At 38.7% G+C, this 27,861-nt stretch overlaps 1 non-coding gene across 1 annotated transcript; it reads left to right on the top strand.

Annotated features, from left to right (window-relative positions):
- The first annotated feature begins 12,038 nt into the window (after positions 1-12,038).
- Positions 12,039-12,121, top strand: TRNAS-GGA (transfer RNA serine (anticodon GGA)). Its single transcript has one exon. It is a non-coding gene; the product is annotated as a tRNA-Ser (tRNA).
- The last annotated feature ends 15,740 nt before the right edge of the window (positions 12,122-27,861 follow it).

Raw genomic sequence — 27,861 nt, 5'->3', positions numbered from 1 at the left:
TGCAGATGGTGACTGCAGCCACAAAATTAAAAGACACTTCTTGGAAGAAAAGTTATGACCGACTGAGATAGCATATTAAAAAGCAGAGCTATTAATTTGCCAACAAAGGTCCATCTAGTCAAAGCTATGGTTTTTCCAGTAGTCATGTATGGATGTGAGAGTTGGCCTATAAAGAAAGCTGAGCACCAAAGAATTGTTCCTTTTGAATTGTGGTGTTGGAGAAGACTCTTGAGAGTCCCTTGGACTGCAAGGAGATCCAACCAGTCCATCCTAAAGGAAATCAGTCCTGAATATTCATCAGAAGGACTGATGTTGAAACTGAAACTCCAATACTTTGGCCACCTGATGGGAAGAACTGACTCATTGGAAAAGACCCTGATACTGGGAAAGATTGAAGGCAGGTGGAGAAGGGAATGACAGATGAGATGGATTGCATCCTCGACTCAATGGACATGAGTTTGAGTAAACTCCAGGAGTTGATGATGGACAGGGAATGCTGCAGTCCATGGGGTTGCAAAGAGTTGGACATGACTGAGCCACTGAACTGAACTGAATGACAAACTTGAAAGCTATATTTATGTGTTGGGGCCACTAAAAGATTTGTCCTTATGATAGTCCTGCTAATAATAGAAAAGGCAAAAAAGAGATAACAAAAAGTCTCAAGAATTTCTGTAGATATTGCTGGTAAGGCAACACCAATGGAACGAAAGGAAACTTAGGAAATAGGCTTGGAATTACCTAGGGGCAAATCCAGGCAACACTGGAGCAGAGAAAATAATTTCAGAGGCTGTTGAGGTCTCAAATCACAGAAGGAAAGGAACTTGGGAGAGAAGACTTGACGTGTCAGTAGCTTAATATTGCTCATTTTAGAAGAAATGTCATGAGCAGCAAAGCTAGCATCAGTTCAGTTCAGTTCAGTCACTCAGTCATGTCTGACTCTTTGCGACCACATGAATCACAGCACGCCAGGCCTCCCTGTCCATCACCAACTCCTGGAGTTCACTCAAACTCATGTCCATCGAATCAGTGATGCCATCTAGCCATCTCATCCTCTGTCATCTCCTTCTCCTCCTGTCCCCAATCCCTCCCAGCATCAGAGTCTTTTCCAATGAGTCAACTCTTTGCATGAGGTGGCCAAAGTATTGGAATATCAGCTTCAGCATCAGTCCTTCCAATGAACACCCAGGACTGATCTCCTTTAGGATGGACTGGTTGGATCTCCTTGCAGTCCAAGGGACTCTCAAGAGTCTTCTCCAACACCACAGTTCAAAAGCATCCATTCTTCAGCACTCAGCTTTCTTCACAGTCCAACTCTCACATCCATACATGACCACTGGAAAAACCAAGGCCTTGACTAGACAACCTTTGTTGGCAAAGTAATGTCTCTGCTTTTGAATATGCTATCTAGGTTGGTCATAACTTTCCTTCCAAGGAGTAAGCGTCTTTCAATTTCATGGCTGCAATCACCATCTGCAGTGATTTTGGAGCCCCCCAAAATGAAGTCTGACACTGTTTCCACTGTTTCCCCATCTATTTCCCATGAAGTGATGGGACCGGATGCCATGATCTTCGTTTTCTGAATGTTGAACTTTAAGCCAACTTTTGCACTCTCCACTTTCACTTTCATCAAGAGGCTTTTGAGTTCCTCTTCACTTTCTGTGCCAAAAGCTAGCATAGACATGAGCAAATGCGAACATTGTAAATGTCTGTAAAATCTTCCCTGTGTTCTAGGCCTCCCTTGCACTGTTGCCATCTATCCCTGAGGCTATTTTGGCTTTCTGCTTAATCCTTAGAGTCCTTATTGTGGCTTCTACCACACCTCTCCAATTAGTGATCTCATTGAAATCACCAGTGTGCTAATGTAGACAGTGAATCTACACACAATGGATTCTGTATATACATAATTTTCTTGACCACATTAACAGCTTTCCCTTTTGAAATACTTTACTCATCTTTCACGGTGTCACACTCTTTTGGTTTTCTTTGCAGCCTCTTTTCCCTTAGTTACATCCTAATTATTGGAAACTTAATGTAGGATTTCTTCTTGTCTCACTCTATGCATTCAGGGCAATTACATCTACATTCAGGATTTAGTTACCATCATAATACTAATGATACCTAAATATATAGTTGCAGGTCAGATCTCCTTTTGATCTTCTTACAGAATATACCTAGGACTTGAATTCCTCTTTTCACCTCTTTTTATTCCTTTTCTATTATTTCCTATTTTATTAAATTGCGTCATCTTTCCAATTACTCTGACAAAAATACTTATTAGGGTACTTGATGATTCTATTGCTGGCTTTAACTCCTTAACTGCTAATAACAATCAATTAATTGGTAAGGCCTATTCATTTACCATCTAAAAGGTAAGCCCTATTTCTGCTGCTTTTGAGTAGGACATTTTTTTTTTAAAATTCCTTCAATAGCATCCTGTCTCATTTACTATAGTTTATTGTATTCTATATCTGTGATTAACCTACTGTGAAGCTAGAATGATCTTTTTGAAACACAAATCTGATTCAAATAATGTTATCCTTAAGATCCCTCAGGTATGGGTAGCTAGTAAGACTCTTTAGGGCCTTTGTCCTACCCATGTCTTCTCACCCTGTTTCTGAGAATGTTTCACCTTAAACTCAGTGCTTCAAATTCTGATTTCTTTCAGTGGTAGTTTCTTAGTCGTGTCCAACTCTTCGTGATCCCAAGACTCCTTTGTCCATGGAATTCTCCAAGCAAGAATACTGGAGTGGTTAGCCACTCCCTTCTCCAGGGGCACTTCCGGACCCAGGGATTGAATCCAGATCTCCTGCAATGAAGACAAATTCTTTACTATCTGACCCACCAGGGAAGCCTGATTTCTTTCAGAGTTCAGATTTTTTTTCACCTTTTTTTTCTTATCTCACCACCTTCACATATATTTTTTATCTTTTGAATACCTTTTCATCTTTCAGATTTAAGGTAAGCACTGTTTTCAGAGAATCTTCTTGGTTATTAGACCAAATTAGGCTCCCTAATATCAGCTTTCCAAAAAGTCTTGAACTTCTACTAGCATACGAATGAAATTTATTTAATTTTATAATCATTTCTTTCTTTTTTCACAAACAAAAAGCTTTAAGAAATCATGAATTTTATTACTATAACTTAATACTGTTTCTAATAATATTAAAATAAAAGCAAAGTTTCTTAAACATTGAAAGTTTTTAAATCAATATTCAGGATATACATGAACATATGAACTACATATAATCAGTTTAGTATGTATCAATATTAGTATGTGATGAGATCATATACAGAGATAATTGCATTTACAACTTATACAGCATATATGATTATTTCTGCCATACTCAACATACATATTCTTGGATAATTTTGTTCTGCAAAATTTTATGCTGAAAATAACAATGTATTGAAAAAAAGATTTGGGCAAAGATGAAAAGCTGACTTAACTTTTTAATTAGAGCACTAACTAAAGTATTAATTGGTATCTGGAAATATAACACAAACAGCAGAGGCAGGCAGCTCAGAGTTGGCCTCAAGGGATAATTTTTTTTAAAAAAACCCCCAGAAGAGTAGATTGGAAATGCTGGCCTGTGGGCACTAAGATGATGCAGACCAACTTAAGCTCTGGGCCAGAGGGGCTGCCATTTAGGGGTCACGGGAAGAAGAGAAACATGCCAGGAGCCGAGAGCTGGGCAAAGCTGGCAGGCTGCCTCTCCAGGGAAAGGCCCCACATGTAGGTACTTAGTTTTACTTTTCTGAAAGTAGAACTAAAAGGGCTTCTACCAGTGAAGCAGCTGAACTGAGCATGTTTTCCTTTGCTGATGAAAATTCTGATTCTACTCTGGTTCCCTTTTCCTAGAAAAAGTACATACAAACTTCCATGTTTTCCTAAGTATGGATTATGTTTAAGGGAACTGGTGTTAGAGAAACATACATGAGGGAGCAGAACAGACTATTTTGCACAATAGGGAAGTGGTATTAGAATTGCAATCTTCTCGTGTCCACAAATTTCCACACTTTCAAGAAGGAAGAGTAAAGTAGTCAAAAGACAGTAAAGTTATTTCTTCCTCAATTACAGTGGAATATTTTATCATTTATTTTATTTATTATGTTATTATTATTTATTTAATAGAGTTACACATAAAAATGCTTGGTAAGTAAATGTGTGTGTGTGTATGTGTGTGTGAGAGAGAGAGAGAGAGGAAGTGAGTCAGTTCAAAAGGAGAGAGAATCACTATGGGTTTTGTGGAATAAAGGATTTATTATAGGAATAAGTAAGTGTTAGTCACTCAGTCATGTCAAACTCTTTGTGACCTCATGGACTGTAGCCCACCAGGCTCCTCTGTCCATGAAATTCTCCAGGCAAGAATACTAGAGTGGGTTACCATTTCCTTCTCCAGGGGATCTTCTTAACCTAGGGATCAAACCTGGGTCGCCTGCATTGCAGACAGATTCTTCACCATCTGAGCCACCAAGGAAACCCTATAATAGGAATAGGACCTTACATAATCCAAGACATTGGGGAAGCAAGGGTTTAAAAAAAAAAAAAAAAAAGCGGGTTGTAGAAAATCAAAGCAAAGTCAGACCCAGGACTTCTGAAGTATTAATGTCAAAAGACAAATGAAACTTGTAGAGTGATCTGGAAAGACTGGTCCCTCAAGCTGATGGAGTGGGAAGAGGGAGGAGAGCTTCTGAGATCTGTTGCCTCTGCAGATGGCAAGGAATCTGAGGTTCCATCAGCAGAAAGGTTTGTTAGGATGAACTACACACAGGGCAGGGAATCAAGAACAAGCTGGAACTTCCCAACACTTCTGTGTCTGACTCTTCATGTAACGTAATGCAGTGATCTTTGGAGAGCAATAACTGCCATTCAAATCATACACAGATTTCTCTTGTGGCAAACATTAACTTAAAAGCATACAGAGATGGATATTCTTGGAAAGATTCATCACAGCTAAGGCAACTACCATAGTAAAATGCACTTTGTTAAGTTAACCTGCAAAGGGAGGCAAGTGCCAAATTGAAGAGGGTTTCAAAGGTTTGACTCAAATCACATTGAGTTCTGGAAGGAGAGTCCTGTTTTTCAACAAACATCATCTTTGTTTTTCTAAGATAATTTTGGCAGCAATAGGCTAGAACGGATTGAAGAGACACTGGGGATTTTGGAGTCTATTTATGAACCCTTGAAATGGAGTTGGGCAAGATGTTTTGAGGAACTAAACTAAGAGAATGACATTGTTAAAGAAAGAAATACAAGTTTTTTTTAGAAAAGGTTTTCTAGGAAATTTTGTTCAAACCAGTTGTTTGGGATTTGTCTAAGTGGAATAAGGACCCAGAAATGAGAGTAATTTCTGATAGCACCGCTCCCATGTGGCCCAAATGTCTCTAGGCCTTTGTCCTTGCAGACTTATTATTTTGGAACAACTTTCCAGATATTTGCAGCCCTCATTCCACTCAAGCCTGAGCTCAAATGTCGCAGCTCCAGGAAGTAAATTCAAATAGTGTGCTCATGTCCTCTTTCCTTATCCAACTTTATATTTCCTCATAACATTCATCACCACATGATCTTATGCATGCTAAGTTGCTTCAGTCCTATCCAACTCTTTGCAACCCTATGGACTATAGCCCTCCAGGCTCCTCTGCCCATGGGATTCTCCAGGCAAGAATACCAGAGTGGGTTGCTCTGCTCTTCTCTAGAGGATCTTCCTTACCCAGGGATGAAACCTGTGTCTCTTATGCCTCCCACATTGGCAAGTGGGTTCTTTACCACTAGTTCCACCTGGGAAGCCCACATGATATTATTTATTTAATTTTCTAAAATTTTATTTTAATGCCTTCCTTCTCAAAACATGTGCAATCCTATGAGAGGAAATGTGTTCTGCTTTGTTTGTTGCTGTATTGCTGTCCCTTGAATAAAGAATGAATGGTCCATGTGGCTTTGGTCATCAGTATTGGTGGAATATCAGTAATAGAATTTATAATAAAGTCAGGAAATTCTGTGGTTAGAGACACTGACCAGTCAGTGGAAGTAAAATTGTATGCTTTCCAATGGGATTGTTTTTTGATACTGGTACGCTATAGGTCAACTTTGTTGGAATTCTGAGACATCATGATATTCATAGTGGGTATTTCTATTTGGGTCAGTAGATGCTGTCATCTAATGCTTGACCAACCTAGATAGCGTATTGAAAAGCACAGACATTACTTTGCCAACAAAGGTCTATCTAGTCAAGGCTATGGTTTTTCCAGTGGTCATGTATGGATGTGAGAGTTGGACTGTGAAGAAAGCTGAGCGCCGAAGAATTGATGCTTTTGAACTGTGGTGTTGGAGAAGACTCTTGAGAGTCCCTTGGACTGCAAGGAGATCCAACCAGTCCATTCTGAAGGAGATCAGCCCTGGGATTTCTTTGGAAGGAATGATGCTGAAGCTGAAACTCCAGTACTTTGGCCACCTCATGGGAAGAGTTGACTCATTGGAAAAGACTCTGATGCTGGGAGGGATTGGGGGCAGAAGAAGAAAGGGACGACAGAGGATGAGATGGCTGGATGGCGTCCTGACTCGATGGACGTGAGTCTGAGTGAACTCCAGGAGTTGGTGATGGACAGGGAGGCCTGGTGTGCTGCAATTCATGGGGTTGTAAAGAGTCGAACACGACTGAGCGACTGAACTAAACTGAACTGAATGCCTGAGTGTGAGAAGAATGAAGCCTAGTTAAGTTCTATTCCATTTGATTATTTACATGGTCTAGAAACTCATCTAGTCTACACCCTAAGTTGTCCAAGTGCTAAAGTGGGCTCAAACTCTGTCTACTGCTGGGGATTGACTTCTAATTCTTCACCAGGTATTCCATTAATTGTGGCTGATGGTGTTGATGGAAAATCTTCAACTGGGCAGGGTATTGGAGCTATCAAAACATGACAAAATGGTGTAATATGATTGCATGGTTACTAGTCAGTAATCATTTTATCTAGCTTTTACAAATAAGCTAATCAGTATAAATTTCACAGATATGAGGCTGTGAGTGCTTGCTTATGAGGCTTGTGTGTGCCCTACACAGGTTAGGCAATAGGATTTGACTTTAAGTGCAGGGAATTCAAATTCTACTAATGTACTCAATCCCCCATTGGAGATGGTAAAGAATCTGCCTGCAATGCAGAAGACCCAGGTTCGATCCCTGGGTCAGGAAGATCCCCTGGAGAAGGAAATGGCCATCCATTCCAGTATTCTTGCCTTTAGAATTCCATGGGCAGAGGAGCCTGGCAGGCTACAGTCCATGGGGTTGCAAAGAGTTGGGCATGCTGCTAAGTCACGGCAGTCGTGTCCGACTCTGTGTGACCCCATAGATGGCAGCCCAACAGGCTCCCACGTCCCTGGAATTCTCCAGGCAAGAACACTGGAGTGGGTTGCCATTTCCTTCTCCAATGCATGAAAGGGAAAAGTGAAAGTGAAGTCGCTCAGTTGTGTCCGACTCTTAGCGACCCCATGGACTATAGCCCACCAGGCTCCTCCATCCATGGGATTTTCCAGGCAAGAGTACTGGAGTGGAGTGCCATTGCCTTCTCCAGAATGAATAATACAATGTGCTCAATGAGAGCTTGGAAAAGGTTAGTGAAGAGAACAAGGAAGTGGAACAAACTGGAAGACAGACCACAAGAGGAACTAGGAGGGTCTCATAGAAGCCTCAGAATTTTTGTTTGTAGTTGAACCTGAAAATTACATGAAATACCTGTTATCTGTGTTCTCTCCAAGAGTAAGGGGCTTAGAAGGGGGTTGGGATGCTTGGAAAAGGACATTGCTCTGGGCACTGAAAGCCAGATGGACAAAGAAAACTTAACCTTGGCTGGAATGCTAAAATGACCTAATCAAATGCCAGCTTGAGAGTCCTGAGTCACGAATCAATTGTGTGCAGTGTTGATCAGAATGGAAACTGATTGAGTATGATTTGGTGTGCCAAGGTGATTGCTATGGACAAAACTGGAGTGTTGGCAGCGTACCTTCATGTGTTGGCAGGTGTGTGGTATTTGGGGTACTTATATGTATTTGGGTGACTGGTAAATGTTTTAAGGCCCAGGATAATCCTGTAATTCCTTAGTCTACTGTGAATTCAGCTATATTGCAAACTGTGCCATTTAGTCTGCTATTTATCTTTCAGAAAACATAGCTTAGTGCTACAGAAATGGGCCACTATATTGAAGTATAATTACTCGATTCATCTCGAAGAATTACATCTGCATAAATGTATGAATAAATGTATGTGCATATGTGTGTTAGTGCATTTATTTGTAACTAGGGTTTATCTCAGAGAAATCCAGGCTATGGAGAAGGCTCCACTGATTTTGATATTCCCTTCATCTGCCCTCCCAGTGAGGATGATCCGTGTCACCAAGATAACTTTGACATTATCATGATCAGTTGCAGTGAGTCTTCTGTAAATGTCAGAACCAGGGTCCCAGGAATCATAATAAGCAAGGTTTCTAGGCCAGATAACTCTGCTGACATGTTCATTAGTCTTTTAGTGAATGAATAAGTTTTTTATGATCAAGATATGTATCAATGCTGTTGTCCTGTTTATAATTATAGAGACAAGAAATAGACTCACTGATGCAGCATTCAAGCTGAGAGGAAAAAAGTAGAGGAATTATTACAGACGTCTGGATGGTGTCCTTAATTCCCCCTTCAGCTATTGAATCTCAGCTGTCTGCAATCAAGAACTGAGTCACAAAATAGCTTGTATTGTGTTGCTATTTCTGTTTAACAGACTGTTTTTCAGCATGGAAATTATGAACAATTAACCAGGTTTTAAAATTTCTATAAGAAAAACATTTAAATGCAGCTATAACTTTAGCTATAATAGCGCTAAGTACAATTAAACAAAAATATTTTAATAATTGTGCGAGTATTCAGTAAAATTTTATTATTTTGAAAAGCAAGTTGCAAACTCCCCGACCCAAGAAGATTTTAAATTAACTGTATTTAGGTAAACCAGTAATTTTATCAAAGGAATGTAAGGAAATTACTTTGCATAATGTGCAATTTAGGAAAAAAGACACCCAATTAATTAGATATTTGGGAAAACAGCAGATATTTTGAACTGCTTGTTCTGCCCAAAAAGTTGTACAGAGTTCTCACTTGCCTAACTGAAATCGTTATTGGAATCTGCAAATGTTTATCAGCGTGCATGTATGCATATAGTCTTATTTATATAATTATATTATTATTCATATCTACACACACAGGTATGCATATGTAGGGTGTGACATACTTTGGTTGAGTATATGGAAATATTTTCCCCAGTTGATTATTTTTGTCAGATTTTAGAATGTTTCTTCTTTCCCTCTTGCAGGGTTCATTTTGGGGAAATGTGCAAAAGGGCTCCCACATGCTGGGGGCATGCAGGCTCCTTATCATATCACTCAAATACAACAACATGTTCATAAAAGCTCTTTTTAAAGGTTATTAATGCTATTTAAAAGGACACTGAGGTGACATGTTTGTTCCTTAGAAAGGCAATAAGATTTTCAGACTGCCTGACCAGAGAAGGCAGACAAAAGAGTAATTTAACATCCTTCTAATCTATCCCTAATGGAATTTGCAGTGATTTTCTTCCAATTTCTTCTCTTTGTTTTTCAGCCTAATCAGTAATAGGAGGCTGAAATGGAGTCTCTTAATTGTTTTCAGTATTTTTTTTTTTAATTCTAAACACACAGCTTGGAAATTGTAGTTCTTGCATTTGAGGTTTTTCTTCATGTTGCTCACCCGATGAGTTTTTTTTTTTTTGTTTTTTTTTTTTAATTTTGGTTTGTGGTCTCTTTCATCTCTACAAGGGCAGTTGAAAATAAATCAAAAGTTGTCTCACTCAGGAATTATCTAAAGTAAATAAATAAATAAACAAGGCTAATAATTAGGCAACACATTGACTAGGCTGTTGAACCAGCTAAAGTGGAAAAGAAATTATTCAAGTTCCAAACCTTTCTACTTGCAAATTAGCCAAAATCAATTGCATTTTAAGCATTGCGTCACCTTGATTGATTTTAAAATGGATAGCACTTTGCTGCTCACAGTTATGGTGAGCCGTGAAGGACTTGGCAATGGGCATCTTTTCTACCGTGGTCTGCATTAAACTTTTTAAATAGCATCTACTTAATGTTGAACAAACTTTACGCAGAATGCAGTCTGGTTTTTCTTGAAGGTTGAAATAAATTCTTCAGATTTCATTATTTGCATATAGCATTCTTTTTTTTTCTTAGACTCTCTAACAGGTTCTAATTAGTTTCTTTAAAGCCGAAGAAGCATTTTTGAAATTTTAGGGTTGGACATTGATATAAAGAAATAAGTTAAAGCTTAAATTTTATATGATGGCAAAAAGAAGAGAGGGAAAAATGACTGGTTTTAAATTAAAAGAGAGATTTAAAACACTGGCATGGAGGGCATCTTTGTGATATTGAACAAACTTCAGACCTCCCCTCTCCTTTCCTCATCATAGTTTTATGCTTTCTGTCATGTATTGTTTTTTTTCTTTCTTTTTTTAAAAATTTTATTTTATTTTTAAACTTTACAATATTGTATTGGTTTTGCCAAATATTGAAATGAATCTGCCACAGGTATACATGTGTTCCCCATCCTGAACCCTCCTCCCTCCTCCCTCCCCATACCATCCCTCTGGGTCATCCCAGTGCACCTGCCCCAAGCATCCAGTATCGTGCATCAAACCTGGACTGGCGACTCGTTTCATATATGATATTATACGTATTTCAATGCCATTCTCCCAAATCATCCCACCCTCGCCCTCTCCCACAGAGTCCAAAAGACTGTTCTATACATGTATTGTTTTAAAAACTAAATTAGAAAATGTGAACTAGTTTGATAATATTAGGCATTTGATGGCAATCAATAAATTCTACTTTCCTTCCTTAAATGCAAACTAGGACACTTAATAAACTAAATGGGTAATTATTTGCTTAGTGTCTCCTACATTTTCCTTTCCTTTACCTTTACTTACTTCTGTAAAATACATTTCATAAGAGAGCGTAGAATTATCTCCAACTATACTGCCATGAATTTTATCTTCAACCGTATTTTTAACCAACCACATGCTTTGAAAACAGAAAGTGAGGGATTATACATTATTCTAGTGGTAATAAATGGTAATTACTATGGCTTCAATTCATGAAAATTGCCCTGGTGATATAGACTTAAATAAAAAAACCCATATTTTATATTTTTGGCACATGTTAAATATTTAAATATATGTTGATTTATTAGAGTTAGGGATGCTTATAGAGTTAAAGAAATTTGTGGCTATTTTGCTAGACTATCTCATAAAGAATATACATTTCGTACAATGGGAAAAAAGTTAGATGGGCCACAGTTTAAGTATGTAATATCATTTCTAATGATTAATCACTTATAAATATTGATAATCCAGCTTATTTTAAAAGACACTTTCTTGGCTGGGCTAGAATTTTAATTTGCAAAAATTGGCTGGAAACAAACATTGGTAATTAGTTTCTGGTTTGCATAAGCCTTGCTTTGCAAATATTTGCTCTTCTAAAGAGTTAGCAATGGGTGTTTGCATATGTACAAGGATTTGTGGGCAGTAACAGTGAGATGCATTATGATTTTGGTAACTGCCATCATGTATTTTACTTGGGCTTCACATTTGGTAAGACCCACCTGTTTCTCCTCATCTCCTAGTAATCCAGTATGACATTCTGGGGAGCTGGTTAAATTTCTCTAAGAAGTTAAGTTCTCACCTGATCATCTATGTTCCCAAGAGGCCCAATTTGGTTGCCATCTGAATTGTTAAAAACAGAGTTCAAGCTGCATTTGAAATCTTGAACAAAGATTCCTTCCTCCACCTTCCCTACCCCTCCTTTTTATTTATGAATAAAAATCACATGAATTGGAAATGGTTTCATTTTTAAAGGCAGGAATAAAATATTATTCCTGAAGTCCAGGGCTGAGGCCTCAATCAGCACTTCTAGGATTTCTGTCAAATTCAGGTGATCTCAATTTGGCACAAACTAATCTAGAGCCTTCCTGGTGGCTTCCCTGGTGGCTCAGAGGTTAAAGCGTCTGCCTGGAATGCAGGAGACCCAGGTTCGATCCCTGGATCGGGAAGATTCCCTGGAGAAGGAAATGCCAACCCACTCCAGTACTCTTGCCTGGAGAATCCCATGCAGGGAGGAGCCTGGTAGGCTACAGTCCATGGGGTCGCAAAGAGTCGGACACGACTGAGTGACTTCACTTTCAATCTAGAGCCAGGTCATCCAAAATGAGGCATATTTGCCACAGAGAGGCTGACCCCAGAAGAAAAGATCAGAATTTATATGGCTATGCAGCTTTATATAGCTTATATGTGTATAGTATATATATTTACACATTTTATCATTGTTCATTGGCACCTTGTGTTGGGTTTAAATAATATATATTCTGACAGTGTTGCATTTATGTAATTTATTTAAAAAAACTAAATAGATTTTGGGGTGGAGTTAATCATTTTTTTAACTGATGGATACATCAAATTAGAAAAAGAAAAACTTTGGCCATCCACAATCTCAGCAATCTTCTTTCCTTGCAATCTATCATTTGCAAGATTCTCTATCTGGAGAAGACTTACAAACACCAAACGGAAGCCTCTATGCTGAATTTGTGTGCACCCCACACAATATTAGGGGAACTTGCTGGTGTCTCGGCACCATAATGGCCTCTGTTAGAAAGCTCAACCTGGTTTAGGTATTTTCTACCCAGTTCAGTTCAGCTGCTCAGTCATCTCCAACTCTTTGCGACTCCATGGACTGTGGCATGCCAGGCTTCCCTGTCCATCACCCGAAGATTACTCAAACTCATATCCATCAAGTTGGGGATGCCATCCAACCATCTCATCCTCTGTCATCCCCTTCTTCTCCTGCCTTCAATCTTTCACAGCATCAAGGTCTTTTCCAATGAGTCTGGTATTCACATCAGGTGGCCAAATTACTGGAGTTTCAGCTTCAGCATCAGTCCTTCCAATGGATATTCAGGACTGATTTCCTTTAGGATGGACTGGTTGGATCTCCTTGCAGTCCAAGGGACTCTCAAGAGTCTTCTCCAACACCACAGTTCAAAAGCATCTTCTTCGGCGCTCAGCTTTCTTTATAGTCCAACTCTCACATCTACATGACTACTAGAAAAACCAAAGCTTTGACTAGACGGACCTTGTTGGCAAAGTAATGTCTCTGCTTTGTAAAATGCTGTATAAGATGGTCATAACTTTTCTTCCAAGGAGTAAGCGTCTTTTAATTTCATGGCTGCAGTGATTTTAGAGCCCCCAAAATAAAGTCGGCCACTGATTGCATTGTTTCTCCACCTTTTTGCCATGAAGTGATGGGACCGGATGCCATGATCTTAGTTTCCTGAATGTTGAGTTTTAAGCCATCTCTTTCACTCTCCTCTTTCACTTGCATCAAGAAGCTCTTTAGTTCTTTGTTTTCTGCCATAAGTGTGGTGTCATCTGCATATTTGAGGTTATTGATATTTCTCCTGGAAATCTTGATTCCAGCTTGTGCTTCATCCAGTCCAGCATTTCTCATGATGTATTCTGCATATAAGTTAAATAAGCAGGATAATAATATATAGCTTTGATGTACTCCTTTCCTAATTTGAAACCAGTCTATTGTTCCAAGTTCAATTCTAACTGTTGCTGCTTGACTTGCATACAGATTTTTCAGGATGCAGGTCAGGTGGTTTGGTATTCCCATCTCTATAGTAATTTCCCACAGTTTATTGTGATCCACATAGTTAAAGGCCTTGACATAGTCAATAAAGCAGAAGTAGATGTTTTTCTGGAACTCTCTTACTTTTTCGATGATCTGACAGATATTGGCAATTTGATCTCTTTTTTCTCTGCTTTTTCCAAATCCAGCTTGAACATCTGGAAGTTCATGATTACGTACTATTGAAGCCTGGTTTGGAAGATTTTGAGCATTACTTTACTAGCATGTGGAGTGAATGAAATTGTGCAGTAGTTTGAGCATTCTTTGGCATTGCCCTTCTTTGGGATTGGAATGAAAACTGACCTTTTCCAGTCCTGTGGCCACTGCTGAGTTTTCCAAATTTGCTGGCATATTGAGTGCAGCACTTTCATAGTATCATCTTTTAGGATTTGAAATAGCTCTACTGCAATTCTCTCACCTCCACTAGCTTTGTTTGTAGTGCTGCTTTCTAAGGCCCACTTGACTTTGCATTCCAGGATGTCTGGCTCTAGGTGAGTGATCACACCATTGTGATTATCTGGGCAGTGAAGATCTTTTTTGTATATTTCTTCTGTGTGTTCTTGCCACCTCTTCTTAATATCTTCAGCTTCTGTTAGGTCCATACCATTTCTGTCCTGTATTGTGCACATGTTTGCATGAAATGTTCCCTTGGTATCTCTAATTCTCTTGAAGAGATCTTTAGACTTTCCCATTCTATTATTTTCCTCTATTTACTCCACCCTGTTCCATTTTCCCTGTTCAAATGAGATTAGTATATAAATAGTGCAAAAGCAAGGTTGATGATGGGGTGAAATAGTTTTTGTCAATAGATTTGTGTCGATACAGCCAATGAGCATTTCCTCTTTTCTATGGAGCTTGTTATTTTTTTTTTTTTTATCAAATCACTAGAGATTATATTTTTGCTTCCTCATGGGCTACTAATTGTTCTAGAAATTGGGCTGTGGCATGTCAGAGAAGGGTAATGGGCAGGATAACACTTAAGTTTTTGATCACTATTTCTTTGTCATAATTTGCTAGCTTTGCTCTATTAGTTCAACTGGAGCCTCTACTCTATGAAAACATCTTACTTTCTCAGCCTAGAATGTTCACACTTGGCCTGCTAAAATATTCTTCCATGACCACACAAGAATGGGTGCAGGTTACCTCTATGTAGTCACATAATGCTCAACACTTACCTCCATAATATATAATTCTTCCTTTTGCTTTAAATTTTCTTCTTTATATTTTTGATACATTCAGAATTTGTTTCTAACAGCTTTATTGAGGTTTAAGAGACATATTCAATTCAGTTCCGTCTCCGTCCTGTCCGACTCTTTGTGACCCCATGAACCGCAGCACGCCAGGCCTTCCTGCCCATCACCAACTCCCTGAGTCCACCCAAACCCATGTCCATCGAGTTGGTGATGCCATCCAACCATATCATCCTCTGTTGTCCCCTTCTCCTCCTGCCCTCAATCTTTCCTGGCATCAGGGTTCTTTTCAAATGAGTCAGCTCTTCGCATCAGGTGGCCAAAGTATTGAAGTTTCAGCTTCAACATCAGCCCTTCCAATGAACACCCAGGACTGATCTCCTTTAGGACAGACTGCTTGGATCTCCTTGTAGTCCAAGGGACTCTCAAGAGTCTTCTCCAACACCACAGTTGAGAAGCATCCATTCTTTGAATCTCAGCTTTCTTTATAGCCCAACTCTTACATTCATACATGATCACTGGAAAAACTATAGACTTAACTACAAAGACCTTTGTTGGCAAAATAATGTCTTTGCTTTTGAATATGCTATCTAGGTTGGTCATAACTTTCCTTCTAAGGAGTAAGCATCTTTTAATTTCATGGCTGCAATCACCATCTGTGGTGATTATTCAGATAAGATCAGATTAGCCGCTCAGTCATGTCCGACTCTTTGTGACCCCATGAATCGCAGCACGCCAGGCCTCCCTGTCTATCACCAACTCCCGGAGTTCACTCAGACTCACGTCCATCAAGTCAGTGATGCCATCCAGCCATCTCATCCTCTGTTGTCCCCTTCTCCTCCTGCCCCCAATCCCTCCCAGCATCAGAGTCTTTTCCAATGAGTCAACTCTTTGCATGAAGTGGCCAAAGTACTGGAGTTTCAGCTTTAGCATCATTCCTTCCAAAGAAATCCCAGGGCTGATCTCCTTCAGAATGGACTGGTTGGATCTCCTTGCAGTCCAAGGGACTCTCAAGAGTCTTCTCCAACACCACAGTTCAAAAGCATCAATTCTCCGGTGCTCAGCTTTCTTCACAGTCCAACTCTCACATCCATACATGACCACAGGAAAACCATAGCCTTGACTAGAAGGACCTTTGTTGGCAAAGTAATGTCTCGGCTTTTCAATATGCTATCCAGGTTGGTCATAACTTTCCTTCCAAGGAGTAAGCGTCTTTTAATTTCATAGTTGCAGTCACCATCTGTAGTGATTTTGGAGCCCAGAAAAATAAAGTCTGACACTGTTTCCACTGTTTCCCCATCTATTTCACATGAAGTGGTGGGACCAGATGCCATGATCTTCATTTTCTTTTTTCTTTTTCTTTTTTTTTTTTTTGATCTTAGTTTTCTGAATGTTGAGCTTTAAGCCAACTTTTTCACTCTCCACTTTCACTTTCATCAAGAGGCTTTTTAGTTCCTCTTCACTTTCTGCCATAAGGGTGGTGTCATCTGCATATCTGAGGTTATTGATATTTCTCTGGGCAATCTTGATTCCAGCTTGTGTTCTTCCAGTCCAGCATTTCTCATGATGTACTCTGCATATAAGTTAAATAAACAGGGTGAAAATACACAGCCTTGATGAATTCCTTTTCCTATTTGGAACCAGTCTGTTGTTCCATGTCCAGTTCTAACTGTTGCTTCCTGACCTGCATACAAATTTCTCAAGAGGCAGATCAGGTGGTCTGGTATTCCCATCTCTTGAAGAATTTTCCACAGTTTGTTGTGATCCACACAGTCAAAGGCTTTGGCATAATCAATAAAGCAGAAATAGATGTTTTTCTGGAACTCTCTTGCTTTTTCTATGATCCAGCGGATGTTGGCAATTTGATCTCTGGTTCCTCTGCCTTTACTAAAACCAGCTTGAACATCAGGAAGTTCATGGTTCACATATTGCTGAAGCCTGGCTTGGAGAATTTTGAGCATTACTTTACTAGCGTGTGAGATGAGTGCAATTGTGCGGTAGTTTGAGCATTCTTTGGCATTGCCTTTCTTTGGGATTGGAATGAAAACTGACCTTTTCCAGTTCTGTGGCCACTGCTGAGTTTTCCAAATTTGCTGGCATATTGAGTGCAGCACTTTCACAGCATCATCTTTCAGGAATGAAATAGCTCAACTGGAATTCCATCACCTCCACTAGCTTTGTTCATAGTGATGCTTTCTAAGGCCCATTTGACTTCACATTCCAGGATGTCTGGCTCTAGGTCAGTGATCACACCATCGTGATTATCTGGGTCGTGAAGATCTTTTTTGTACAGTTCTTCTGTGTATTCTTGCCATCTCTTCTTAATATCTTCTGCTTCTGTTAGGTCCATACCATTTCTGTCCTTTATTGAGCTCATCTTTGCATGAAATGTTCCTTTGGTATCTCTGATTTTCTTGAAGATATCCGTAATCTTTCCCATTCTGTTGTTTTCCTCTATTTCTTTGCATTGATCACTGAAGAAGGCTTTCTTATCTCTTCTTGCTATTCTTTGGAACTCTGCATTCAGATGTTTATATCTTTCCTTTTCTCCTTTGCTTTTTGCTTCTCTTCTTTTCAGAGCTATTTGTAAGACCTCCCCAGACAGCCATTTAGCTTTTTTGCATTTCTTTTCTATGGGAATGATTTTGATCCCTGTCTCCTGTACAATGTCACGAACCTCATTCCAGAGTTCATCAGCACTTTATCTATCAGATCTAGGCCCTTAAATCTATTTCTCACTTCCACTGTATAATCATAAGGGATTTGATTTAGGTCATACCTGAATGGTCTAGTGGTTTTCCCTACTTTCTTCAATTTAAGTCTGAATTTGGCAATAAGGAGTTCATGATCTGAGCCACAGTCAGCTCCTGGTCTTGTTTTTGCTGACTGTATAGAGCTTCTCCATCTTTGGCTGCAAAGAATATAATCCATCTGATTTTGGTGTTGACCATCTGGTGATGTCCATATATAGAGTCTTCTCTTGTGTTGTTGGAAGAGGGTGTTTTTTATGACCAGTGCATTTTCTTGGCAAAACTCTATTAGTCTTTGCCCTGCTTCATTCCATATCCAAGGCCAAATTTGCCTGTTACTCCAAGTGTTTCCTACTTTTGCATTCCTGTCCCCTATAATGAAAAGGGCATATTTTTCGGGTGTTAGTTCTAAAAGGTCTTGTAGGTCTTCATAGAACCATTCAACTTCAGGTTCTTCAGCGTTACTGGTTGGGGCATAGACTTGGATTACTGTGATACTGAATGGTTTGCCTTGGAAATGAACAGAGATCATTCTGTCGTTTTTGAGATTGCATCCAAGTACTGCATTTCAGACTCTTTTGTTGACCACGATGGCCACTCCATTTCTTCTGAGGGATTCCTGCCCACAGTAGTAGATATAATGGTCATCTGAGTTAAATTCACCCATTCCAGTCCATTTCAGTCCACTGATTCCTAGAATGTCGACATTCACTCTTGCCATCTCTTGTTTGACCACTTCCAATTTGCCTTGATTCATGGACCTGACATTCCAGGTTCCTATGCAATATTGCTCTTAGGTAGGTACAAAAATAATTGCAGTTTTGCATTGTTGAAATTTACTGTTTGATATTGGAATACTTTCTTAAATAAATGTGGTTAGGTTAAACATTATTTTAATGCCCAATTCTCACTTTATTTTTTTGTTCGTGACTTATTACTTGCTGTGTATTTTATATTTATTTTAAACTATGGAAATGATGTTAGACAAAAAACAAATTTGAGTAATTTCTTTATTCGAGTCCAAGATGAGTCATAAAGCTGTGGAGACAACACACATCAGCAATGCATTTTGCCCAGAAACTGCTGCTGAACTTACAGGGCAGTGGTGGTTCAAGAAGATTTGCAAAGGAGACTAGAGACTTGAAGATGAAGAACATAATGCCCGGTCATCAGAAGTTGACAATGACCAATTGAGAGCCATCATCTAAGCTGATCTTCTTACAACGAAATGAGAAGTTGCCAAAGAATTCAACGTCAACCACGCTATGGGCAATTGACATTTGAAGTAAATTGGAAAGGTGAAAAAGCTCAATAAGTGATGCCACATGAGCTGACCACAAATTAAAAAAAAACATCATTCTGTAGTGTCATCTTGCAGCAACAACAAACCTTTTCTTGATCAGATTGTGACATGCAATGAAAGGTAGATTTTATATGACAGCCAGTGATGACCTGCTCAGTGATTAGAGCCAGAAGATGCTCCAAAGCACTTTCCAAAGCCAAACTTGCACCAAAAAAAAAAAAAAAAAAAAGGTCGTGGTCACTGCTTGTTAGTCTGCTGCCCGTCTGAACCAATACAGCTTTCTGAATCCTGGTGAAACCGTTACACCTGAGAAGTATGCTCAACAAATCAATTAGGTGCACCAAAAACTGCAATGCCTGCAGCTGGCATTGGTCAACAGAAACAACCCAATTCTTCTTCATGACAATGCCCAACTGCAGGTCTCACAATCAACACTTCAAATGTTTAATGAATTGTGCTACAAAGTTTTGTCTATTCTGCCGTGTTCACCTGACATTTCGCCAAATGATTACCACTTCTTCAAGCATCTTGACAACTCTTTGCAGGGAAAATGTTTCCACAACCAGCAGGAGGCAGAAAATGCTTTCCAAGAGTTTGATGAATCCCAAAGCATGGATTTTTATGCTGCAGGAATAAACCAACTTATTTCTTGTTGGCAAAAATGTGTTGATTATAATGGTTCCTATTTTGATTAATAAATGTGTTTGATCCTAGTTATAATGAATTAAAATTCATGTTCTGAAACTACAGATATGTTTGAAAGTGAAAGTGAAAGTTACTCAGTCGTGTCTAACTCTTTGCAACCCCATGGACCATAAAGTCCATGGAATTCTCCAGGCCAGAATACTCTAGAGGGTAGCCGTTCCCTTCTCCAGGGGATCTTCCCAACCCGGGGATCGAACTCAGGTCTCCCACATTGCAGGTGGATACTTTATCAGCTGAGGCACAAGGGAAGCACAGTTATGCTTGCACCAACCCAATACAGTAAGTTGCACACATTTTGAAAACAAAAGGTGCTATTTGACATACATATCCACTCATGAATCCATCATCTCAATCGATTATTAACATATCTATCATCCCAAAAGATCCCTGTCCTTTTTGTACACTTTCTTCTGCTCTTTCCTTCTAACCCAGGCAGCCCTTGATCAGTTTTTTTTTTCTTTCAATTTTGCTTTCAATTTATAGAATGTTATAGTAATGGGGTCATATAGTATGTATTTATTTTCCTGGCTTCATTCAATCTGATTGTCTTACATTTATTGATAATATTATGTGAATTACTAGTTTATTTATTTATGCTTCAAAGTAATAGTCTAGCATATGAAATAGCAGTTTATTTGGCCATTTACCTGATTGTTGTTTACAAATATGTTATTCAAATATAAAGCAGCTAATAAACAAAGTGTGAACTTTAAATATATAGATAGATATAGTTGTGACATGAATGTTTAGCATGATATGAACCCTCATGACAAATTTTTGTGTATAGTAAAATATAACTGTAAGGACAATGTTATACAGATGATCTCTAGAATGGTATCTTGCATAATTGTGACTTTATGCCATATGTTTTTATTTTGGCTGTATGTCTAAGATTTGAATGACTGGATAATGTGTGCATGCATACTCAGTTGCTCAATCGAGTCTGACTCTTTTGTGACCTCATGGATTGTACCCTGGAAGGCTCCTCTGTTCATGGAATTTTTGAGGCAAGAATAATAATACTAAGTGTGTTGTCATTTAGGGATCCAATCAGTTCAGTTCAGTCGCTCAGTCATGTCCAGCTCTTCATGACCCCATGAACTGCAGCATGCCAGGCCACCCTGTCCATCACCAACTCCCAGAGTCCACCCAAACCCATGTCCCTTGAGTCAGTGATGCCATCCAACCATCTCATCCTCTGTTGTCCCCTTCTCCTCCTGCCCTCAATCTTTCCCAGCATCAGGATCTTTTCAAATGAGTCAGCTCTTCGCTTCAGGTGACCAAAATGTTGGAGTTTCAGCTTCAACATCAGTCCTTCCAATGGACACCCAGGACTGATTTCCTTTAGGATGGACTGGTTGGATCTCCTCCAACAAGTAGTTATATATTTAGCTTAAAAAAAAATGAAATAGCCACATTGTTTTTGAAAGTGGTTTTACCACTTTTCATTCCCACCAGCAGAATATGAGGTTTTTTTGTTGCTCCACTTTTTCAATTGATCTAATTAGTCGGTCTTTTTAGACATTTGTGCAAAGGTATCTCAGGCTTCCGAAATGGTCCTAGTGGTAAAAACCTGCCTGCCAATGCAGGAGACATGAGATGCTGGTTCAGTCCCTGGGTTGGGAAGATCCCCTGGAAGAGGACACAGCAATCCACTCCAGTATTCTGGCCTGGAGAATCCCATGGACAGAGAAGCCTGCTAGGCTGTAGTCCAGTGGATTGCAAAGAGTTGGACATGACTGCAGCAACTTAGGATGCATGCAGCTAAAGGTATCTCATTGATTTAATTTATATTAAATGCCTAATGACCAAACACATTGAGCTGCTGTCAAAGCTGCTTAGTTACTATCCTTGCATTTTGATGAAGTGTTTATTAAAGGATATTGCCCAATTTTTGTTTTGTTATTATTGGTTTTTGAGAATTATTTGTTCTGAATATACATCCTTTATCTGATATATGATTTGCAAATATTTCAACCAGGCTGCAATTAGTATTTTATTCTTTTAAAAGTATTTTTGATGGTGGTGGTTTAGTCACTAAGTTGTGTCAGACTCTTGAGACCCTATAGACTGTAGCCCTCCAGGCTCCTCTGTCTATGGGATTCTCCAGGCAAGAATACTGGAGTGGCTTGCCATTCCCTTCTTCAGGGGATCTTCCCAACACGGGGATCGAACCCAGGTCTCCTGCATTGCAAGCAGATTCTTTACCAACTGAGCTACAAGGGAAGCTCTTTAAAAGAGCAGAAGTTGTGCATTTTGTGTGAGTCCCATCAATTATTTTTTTTAATGAAAGGAAGTTTCAATGTTATGTTTAAAATTCTTTTCCTAAAAGATTAAAAAAAGTTCTGTTTTCTTCTAGAAGCTTTATAATTTTAAGTTTCACATTTAAATCTATGATCCATTTTGACATAGTTTTTGGTATTCCTCAAAGTGCTTTTTTTCACATTGTTGCTGCTGTGCAATCATTAAATCATGTTCAACTTTTGCATCCCCATGAATGGCAGCATGCCAGGCTTCCCTGTCTTTCTGTGTCTCCTGGAATTTGCTCAAATTCATGTTCATTGGGTCAGTGATGCCATCCAACCATCTCATCCTCTGTCGTCCCCTTCTCCTTCTGCTTTCAGTCTTTCCCAGCATCATGTTCTTTTCAAATGAGTCAGTTCTTTGCATTTTGTGGTCTAATTATTGGAGCTGCAGCTTCAGCATCAGTCCTGCTAATGAATATTCAGGGTTGATTTCATTTAAGATCTACTGGTTTGATCTTCTTGCTGTCCAAGAGACTCTCAAGAGTCTTCTTCAGTATCACAGTTCAAAAGCATCACTTCTTCAGCTTCCAGCCTTCTTTATGGTCCAGCTCTCACATCCATAAATAACTACTGGAAACACCATAGCTTTGACTATATGGACCTTTGTCAGCAAAGGGCTGTCTCTGCTCTTTAATATGCTGGCTAGGTTTGTCATAGCTTTTCTTTCAAGGAGCAGGGGCTTTTAATAGTGTGACTGAAGTCACTATCCACATTGATTTTTGAGCCCAAGAAAGTGTGTTATTGTTTCTACTTTCCCCCTATCTATTTGTCATGAAATGATGGACAAGATTCCATGATCTTAGTGTTTTGAATGTTGAGTTTTAAGCCAGCACTTTCAACCTCCTCTTTCACCTTCATCAAGATGCTCTTTAGTTCCTCTTTGCTTTGCTTTCTGCCATTAAGGTGGTATTATCTGCATATCTTAGATTGTTGATATTGCTCCCAGCACGCTTTATTCCAGCTTGTGAGTCATCCAACCTCTCATTTTGCATGACTTATTCTGCATATAAGTTAAATAAACAGGGTGACAATATATAGCCTTGACATACTCCTTTCTCAATTGTAAGAGTATTCAAATTTGTTGTCAAGAATCATTGAAATTTCATAGAGGTATCTCAGGGGACATGTAGATTTGAGGAAAGAAATATGGACAAGGTTCTAATCCCATTTGCTTCACCTTATTTATACATTGAGGTTTTTCTTTTTTTTATTTTTTTACTATTTTATTGAAGTGTAATTGAATTACAATGTTGTGTTAATTATTATTGTACAGCAAAGTGACTCAGCTATATATATATATATATATATATATATATATATATATATAAATAATAAATGTACACATTCTTTTTCATATTCTTTTCCACTATGGTTTATCATAGGATATTAAATATAGCTCCCTGTGCTATACAGTGGGACCTTGTGGTTTATACATTCTGTATATACCAGTTTGCATCTGGTAAACCCAATCTCCCACTTCCTCCCTCCCCATCCCTCTCCCCCTTGGCAAACACCAATCTGTTCTCTATGTCCGTGATTCTGTTTCTGTTTCATAGATATGTTCACTTGTGTCATATTTTAGATTCCACATGTAAGTGATATCCTATAATATTTTTCTTTCTCTTTCTGGCTAACTTCACTTAGGATAATAATCTCAAGTTACATCCATGTTGCAAATGACATTATTTTGGTCTTTGTTATGGCTGAGTAGTATTCCACAGTATATATGTACCACATCTTCTTTATCCATTTATCTTTTCCCTGGACATTTAGGTTGTTTCCATGTCTGGATTATCGTGAATGTGCTGCTATGAACATAGGCATGCACATATTTTTTGAATTACTGTTTTGTCTGGTTCTATGCCCAGGAGTGGGATTGCCGGATCATATAGTAATTCTAGTTTTAGTTTTCTGAGGAACCTGTGTGCTGTGTTCTACAGTGGCTGCACCAACTTACATTCCCACCAATATTGTAGGAAGGTTCTCTTTTCTCCATAGCCTCTCCAGCATTTGCAATTTTTAGACTTTTTAATGATGGTCCTTTATTGATACCTCAATAAAGTTTTAATTTGCATTTCTCTAATTATTAGCACTGTTGAGCATCTTTTCACATGCTTGTTGGCCATCTGTGTTTCTTCTTTGGAGAAACGTCTGTTTGCATCTTGTGCGAATTTTTCAACAGTTTTGTTGTTGTTGTTGTTGTTGTCAAGTTATATGAACTATCTGTATATTTTGGAAATTAAGCTCTTGACAGTCACATCGTTTGTATTTTCTCTAATTCTGTAAGTTGTCTTTTCATTTTGCTTATGATTTCATTGAGCTTCTATATATTCCAAAGAGCAGTTTCAATGACTTATTAAAACTATGAAAAATTAATTACCTTGAAACACTGCCTTTCCCAGAGTTATTTATATTTAACAGATTGCATTTAAAGGAGAAGCCCATGTAAAGACTTAAAGTACCCAACATTTAATTGTGAAATGGCTTAGTGTTTTACTGATGATTTGGAAGACCTGGGTGTAAAAAAGGCTCGCTGGTGTCCTTTGAATTATACCACATAGGTAAATGTTTTCACTAGTAATAAAGAATCAGGTGTGTTTAATAAAAATAGAAATGGTTCATGGGTTTTCTGTGATTGAAAATAATTTTGATTAAAAAATCAAACTTCTTCTTTGTTGATCTTCTCTTTAGAAAAAATGATAAATGTCAGAAAAGTTTGCCATTCTGTGTTCAGTATAGATTGCAGTGACTAAGATGAGCAAATAATTCCATAAGAAATCAGTTTAAAAATCACCTACAAAATTGTTCTAGACCTTCTTATGTAAAAAGCTGGAAAATGGGAAAGAAAAAGCCATTTTTGGAGGAAAAACTTATGTACAGAGGAAAGATTATCTAAATTGTGTGAAAATAATAATTAGCCCCAAATTAGGGCTGTACTCATTGCCATTCAAAGTTTGCTGAATGGTCAGGTGCTGGATAGAATTCTGGCACCATTTATTTGCTTTCTTTTATCTGGTGCATATTTTAATTGTTTATTTTTTTATATTTTGCCTGTGATGCAATAATGTGATCACTGGAAAATATGGTACCTCTGCTATTATTATGTAGTAATGAAAGATATGCTAAAATAAAAGGATCTTTGAATATCAGTAATTTTTCAAATTTTCCTCAGAAAAACACTCACACTTGTAATTTTTTTTTCCTCTGTGTTCAACATCAGTGACCTACATAGACCACTGGCCTGGGCTATAGGAGGGGAGAAAGTATTTTATTACAAAAAGCCAATGATAGCTTTTGACATCTGTGCTAGATCCATTTCCTACCTGCTGTGCTTAATTTCAGAATTCAGTTCGATCATTAAAATAAAAACCTTGTTGGCTCTTCCATCAATGTGGCACATTACATCAATTTTCTCCAAGAATCATGTACAATTTCTAGGCACCAGTGCCCCCTGGACTGATTTGGAATTTCAGATCTTGTTACCCTGCTATACGAATCATTCTAGCACATTGTGGGATGGCACCTGAACTACGGAAATACATGGTTTCTTGACTCTTTCTCAACTCAAGCCCTGAGATGACCTAGTTTTCCCAGTTTTGATTACTTACTTGTAATTCTTCTTTCACCCCGTAATATCCTTATGGGATCATATCTTTACACTGGAAGAGGACTGATCATTTGGTTTGTGCAAGATGACTTCTCCATCAAAGCTTGCTGTCATGGACAAAGTGGGTCTGGTTGTGGAGGCTGAGGGCATATTCCCAGTGTCATCCTCCATCATGTTCTGTCTCTTAAGTTTCAGTTTTAAAGAGCAGTTAAGAATGTTAACTCAGAAGTGTTAACTAGTAGCTGGATGACTTAAACACTATGTCAACATCCTTAGGAGTCTGTTGCCAGTAAAATTACTAACGCCAAGGTTTTGGTATTAATAAGAGACACAGGAAAGATACCTATGATCTTGGAGAAGAGGAGCAACTGGTAGATTTTGCGTGCTGTAAAGAAGAGATGCAAATTTTCTTTAGAGAGACAAAAGTAATAAATAGACTCTTGTTGAGTCTGCTTTGCAGTTACTCACAATGAGTGTACTGCTGAGTGCAGATTTACTAGTTTACTTGTTGTGAAGAAGAAAAGTGCTTTTTATTCTAATTCCTTCTTAGACGTGCTAGTTCTGTCCATTGCAGACCCTACAGCAGAAACACGGATGGCATCCTACACTCACCAGGTGACTAGGCTCTATCACTTTTACTTTGGTAAACATATCTTGTAGCCATTTTGTCCTTTTCTGTTCCTATGGCTTTCAGATCATTTTCTGAACATCTGCAGAGGGCTTTGAGATCTTTCTTTCTTCTCTCCCTGTATAGTGCCCCCAGAGAGACTTTTGTAATGAGCAGATATCATGTCACTTCCCTGAATAAAAATATTTGAGACTCCCTAACACACAGTATAGTCCTTGGGAGTGGGAAAGGGTAAATGGAATAAGTAGAAACCTTGCCAGGTGATTCAGACATGTGCCTTCCTTCCTGGATTGAGAATCAATGATCTATAAGACAGTAATATTCAACACTTATCTCAGACAATATTTGAAATGTTGTATGTGTGTTTACCCATTTAATACTGGCAAATATTTTATGGTATAGGTACTTGTAGAGCTTCCCTCGTGGAAGCTCAGGTGGTGAAGAATCTTCCTGCAATGTGGGAGACCTGGGTTTGGTCCCTGGGTTGGGAAGATCCTCTGGAGGAGGGCATGGCAACCCACTCCAGTATTCTTCAAGAATCTCCATGGACAGAGGAGCCTGTCAGGCTACAGTCCATGGGGTCACGAAGAGTCAGATACGACTGAGTGACTAAACATAATATGGGTATTCTATGTATGTCTGTTTTACAGATGGAGAAACTGAGGCACAGTAAGGATAAGTAATTTCTCCAAGATGATAAAACTCATTAGTAGCAGAAGCATGAAACAAATTGGAGATATTCTGGATCCCAGGTCTATGCTCCTAGTGTTAGTGACACTCAGTCATGTCCAACTCTTTATGACCCCATAGACTGTAGTCCCCCAGGATCCTCTGTCTTTGGGATTCTCTGGGCAAGAATACCGGAGTGGGTTGCCATTTGCTTCTCCAGGCGATCTTCCCAACCCAGGGACTAAACCCAGGTCTCCTGCATTGCAGGCAGATTCTTTGCCATCTGAGCCACCATGGAAGACCTCTGTGCTCCTAAGTGCTATGCTATTCTTGCTCCCTTAGATGGACTTCTAGTTTCTTCTGCCTATCTTAGTGCTATGGGATATCTGATATGTTCTTCACTTTAAGCTCTCTGGTCTTTTAAAACCCCTTAGTATTTTCATTGGGTTTATTTTAGCTGGGGCTAATTTAGTTGTAAAATAATCACAAAGATTTTTGATTCTTGAATGATTTACTGAACTAGGTAGTAAAATCCTAGAAAAACAGAATGGGAGATAAATTTCTCATTTATTAGATGCCTTCGATGTGAATCTAACTGAAGTTAATATAGGAGTTGGAACAATATACAAAAAGTTGCTTAATATTAAATTTTCTGGGGAGGCAGATTCCTTGGAATTCTAGTTAAACAAGGATTAAAATAAAAATCTTCTTGAAGAGTTAAACCCTTAAGTTCTCTAAGAGGTAAACTACTGATAACGCAGGAAGTACTGACTTCACACAATAAATCAGAGAAGGAGGGCAGTGGATTGTTTCAAAAAGTAAGATGAAGGAAGACTCGTGATTCTCCACATCCTTAAAATCATGATTCTGTGGTTGGCAAAAATGCTAAAGAAATATTCACTGCTATGATATGACATAAATAAATTTATTAAGAAAGGATTGTTTATA

This window comes from Bubalus kerabau, chromosome 2 (assembly GCF_029407905.1).
Source record: "Bubalus kerabau isolate K-KA32 ecotype Philippines breed swamp buffalo chromosome 2, PCC_UOA_SB_1v2, whole genome shotgun sequence".
NCBI classification, from domain to species: domain Eukaryota; kingdom Metazoa; phylum Chordata; class Mammalia; order Artiodactyla; family Bovidae; genus Bubalus; species Bubalus kerabau.
The sequence above is the reverse complement of the archived record's forward strand: the minus strand, read 5'-3'. Positions and strand labels throughout refer to the sequence as shown.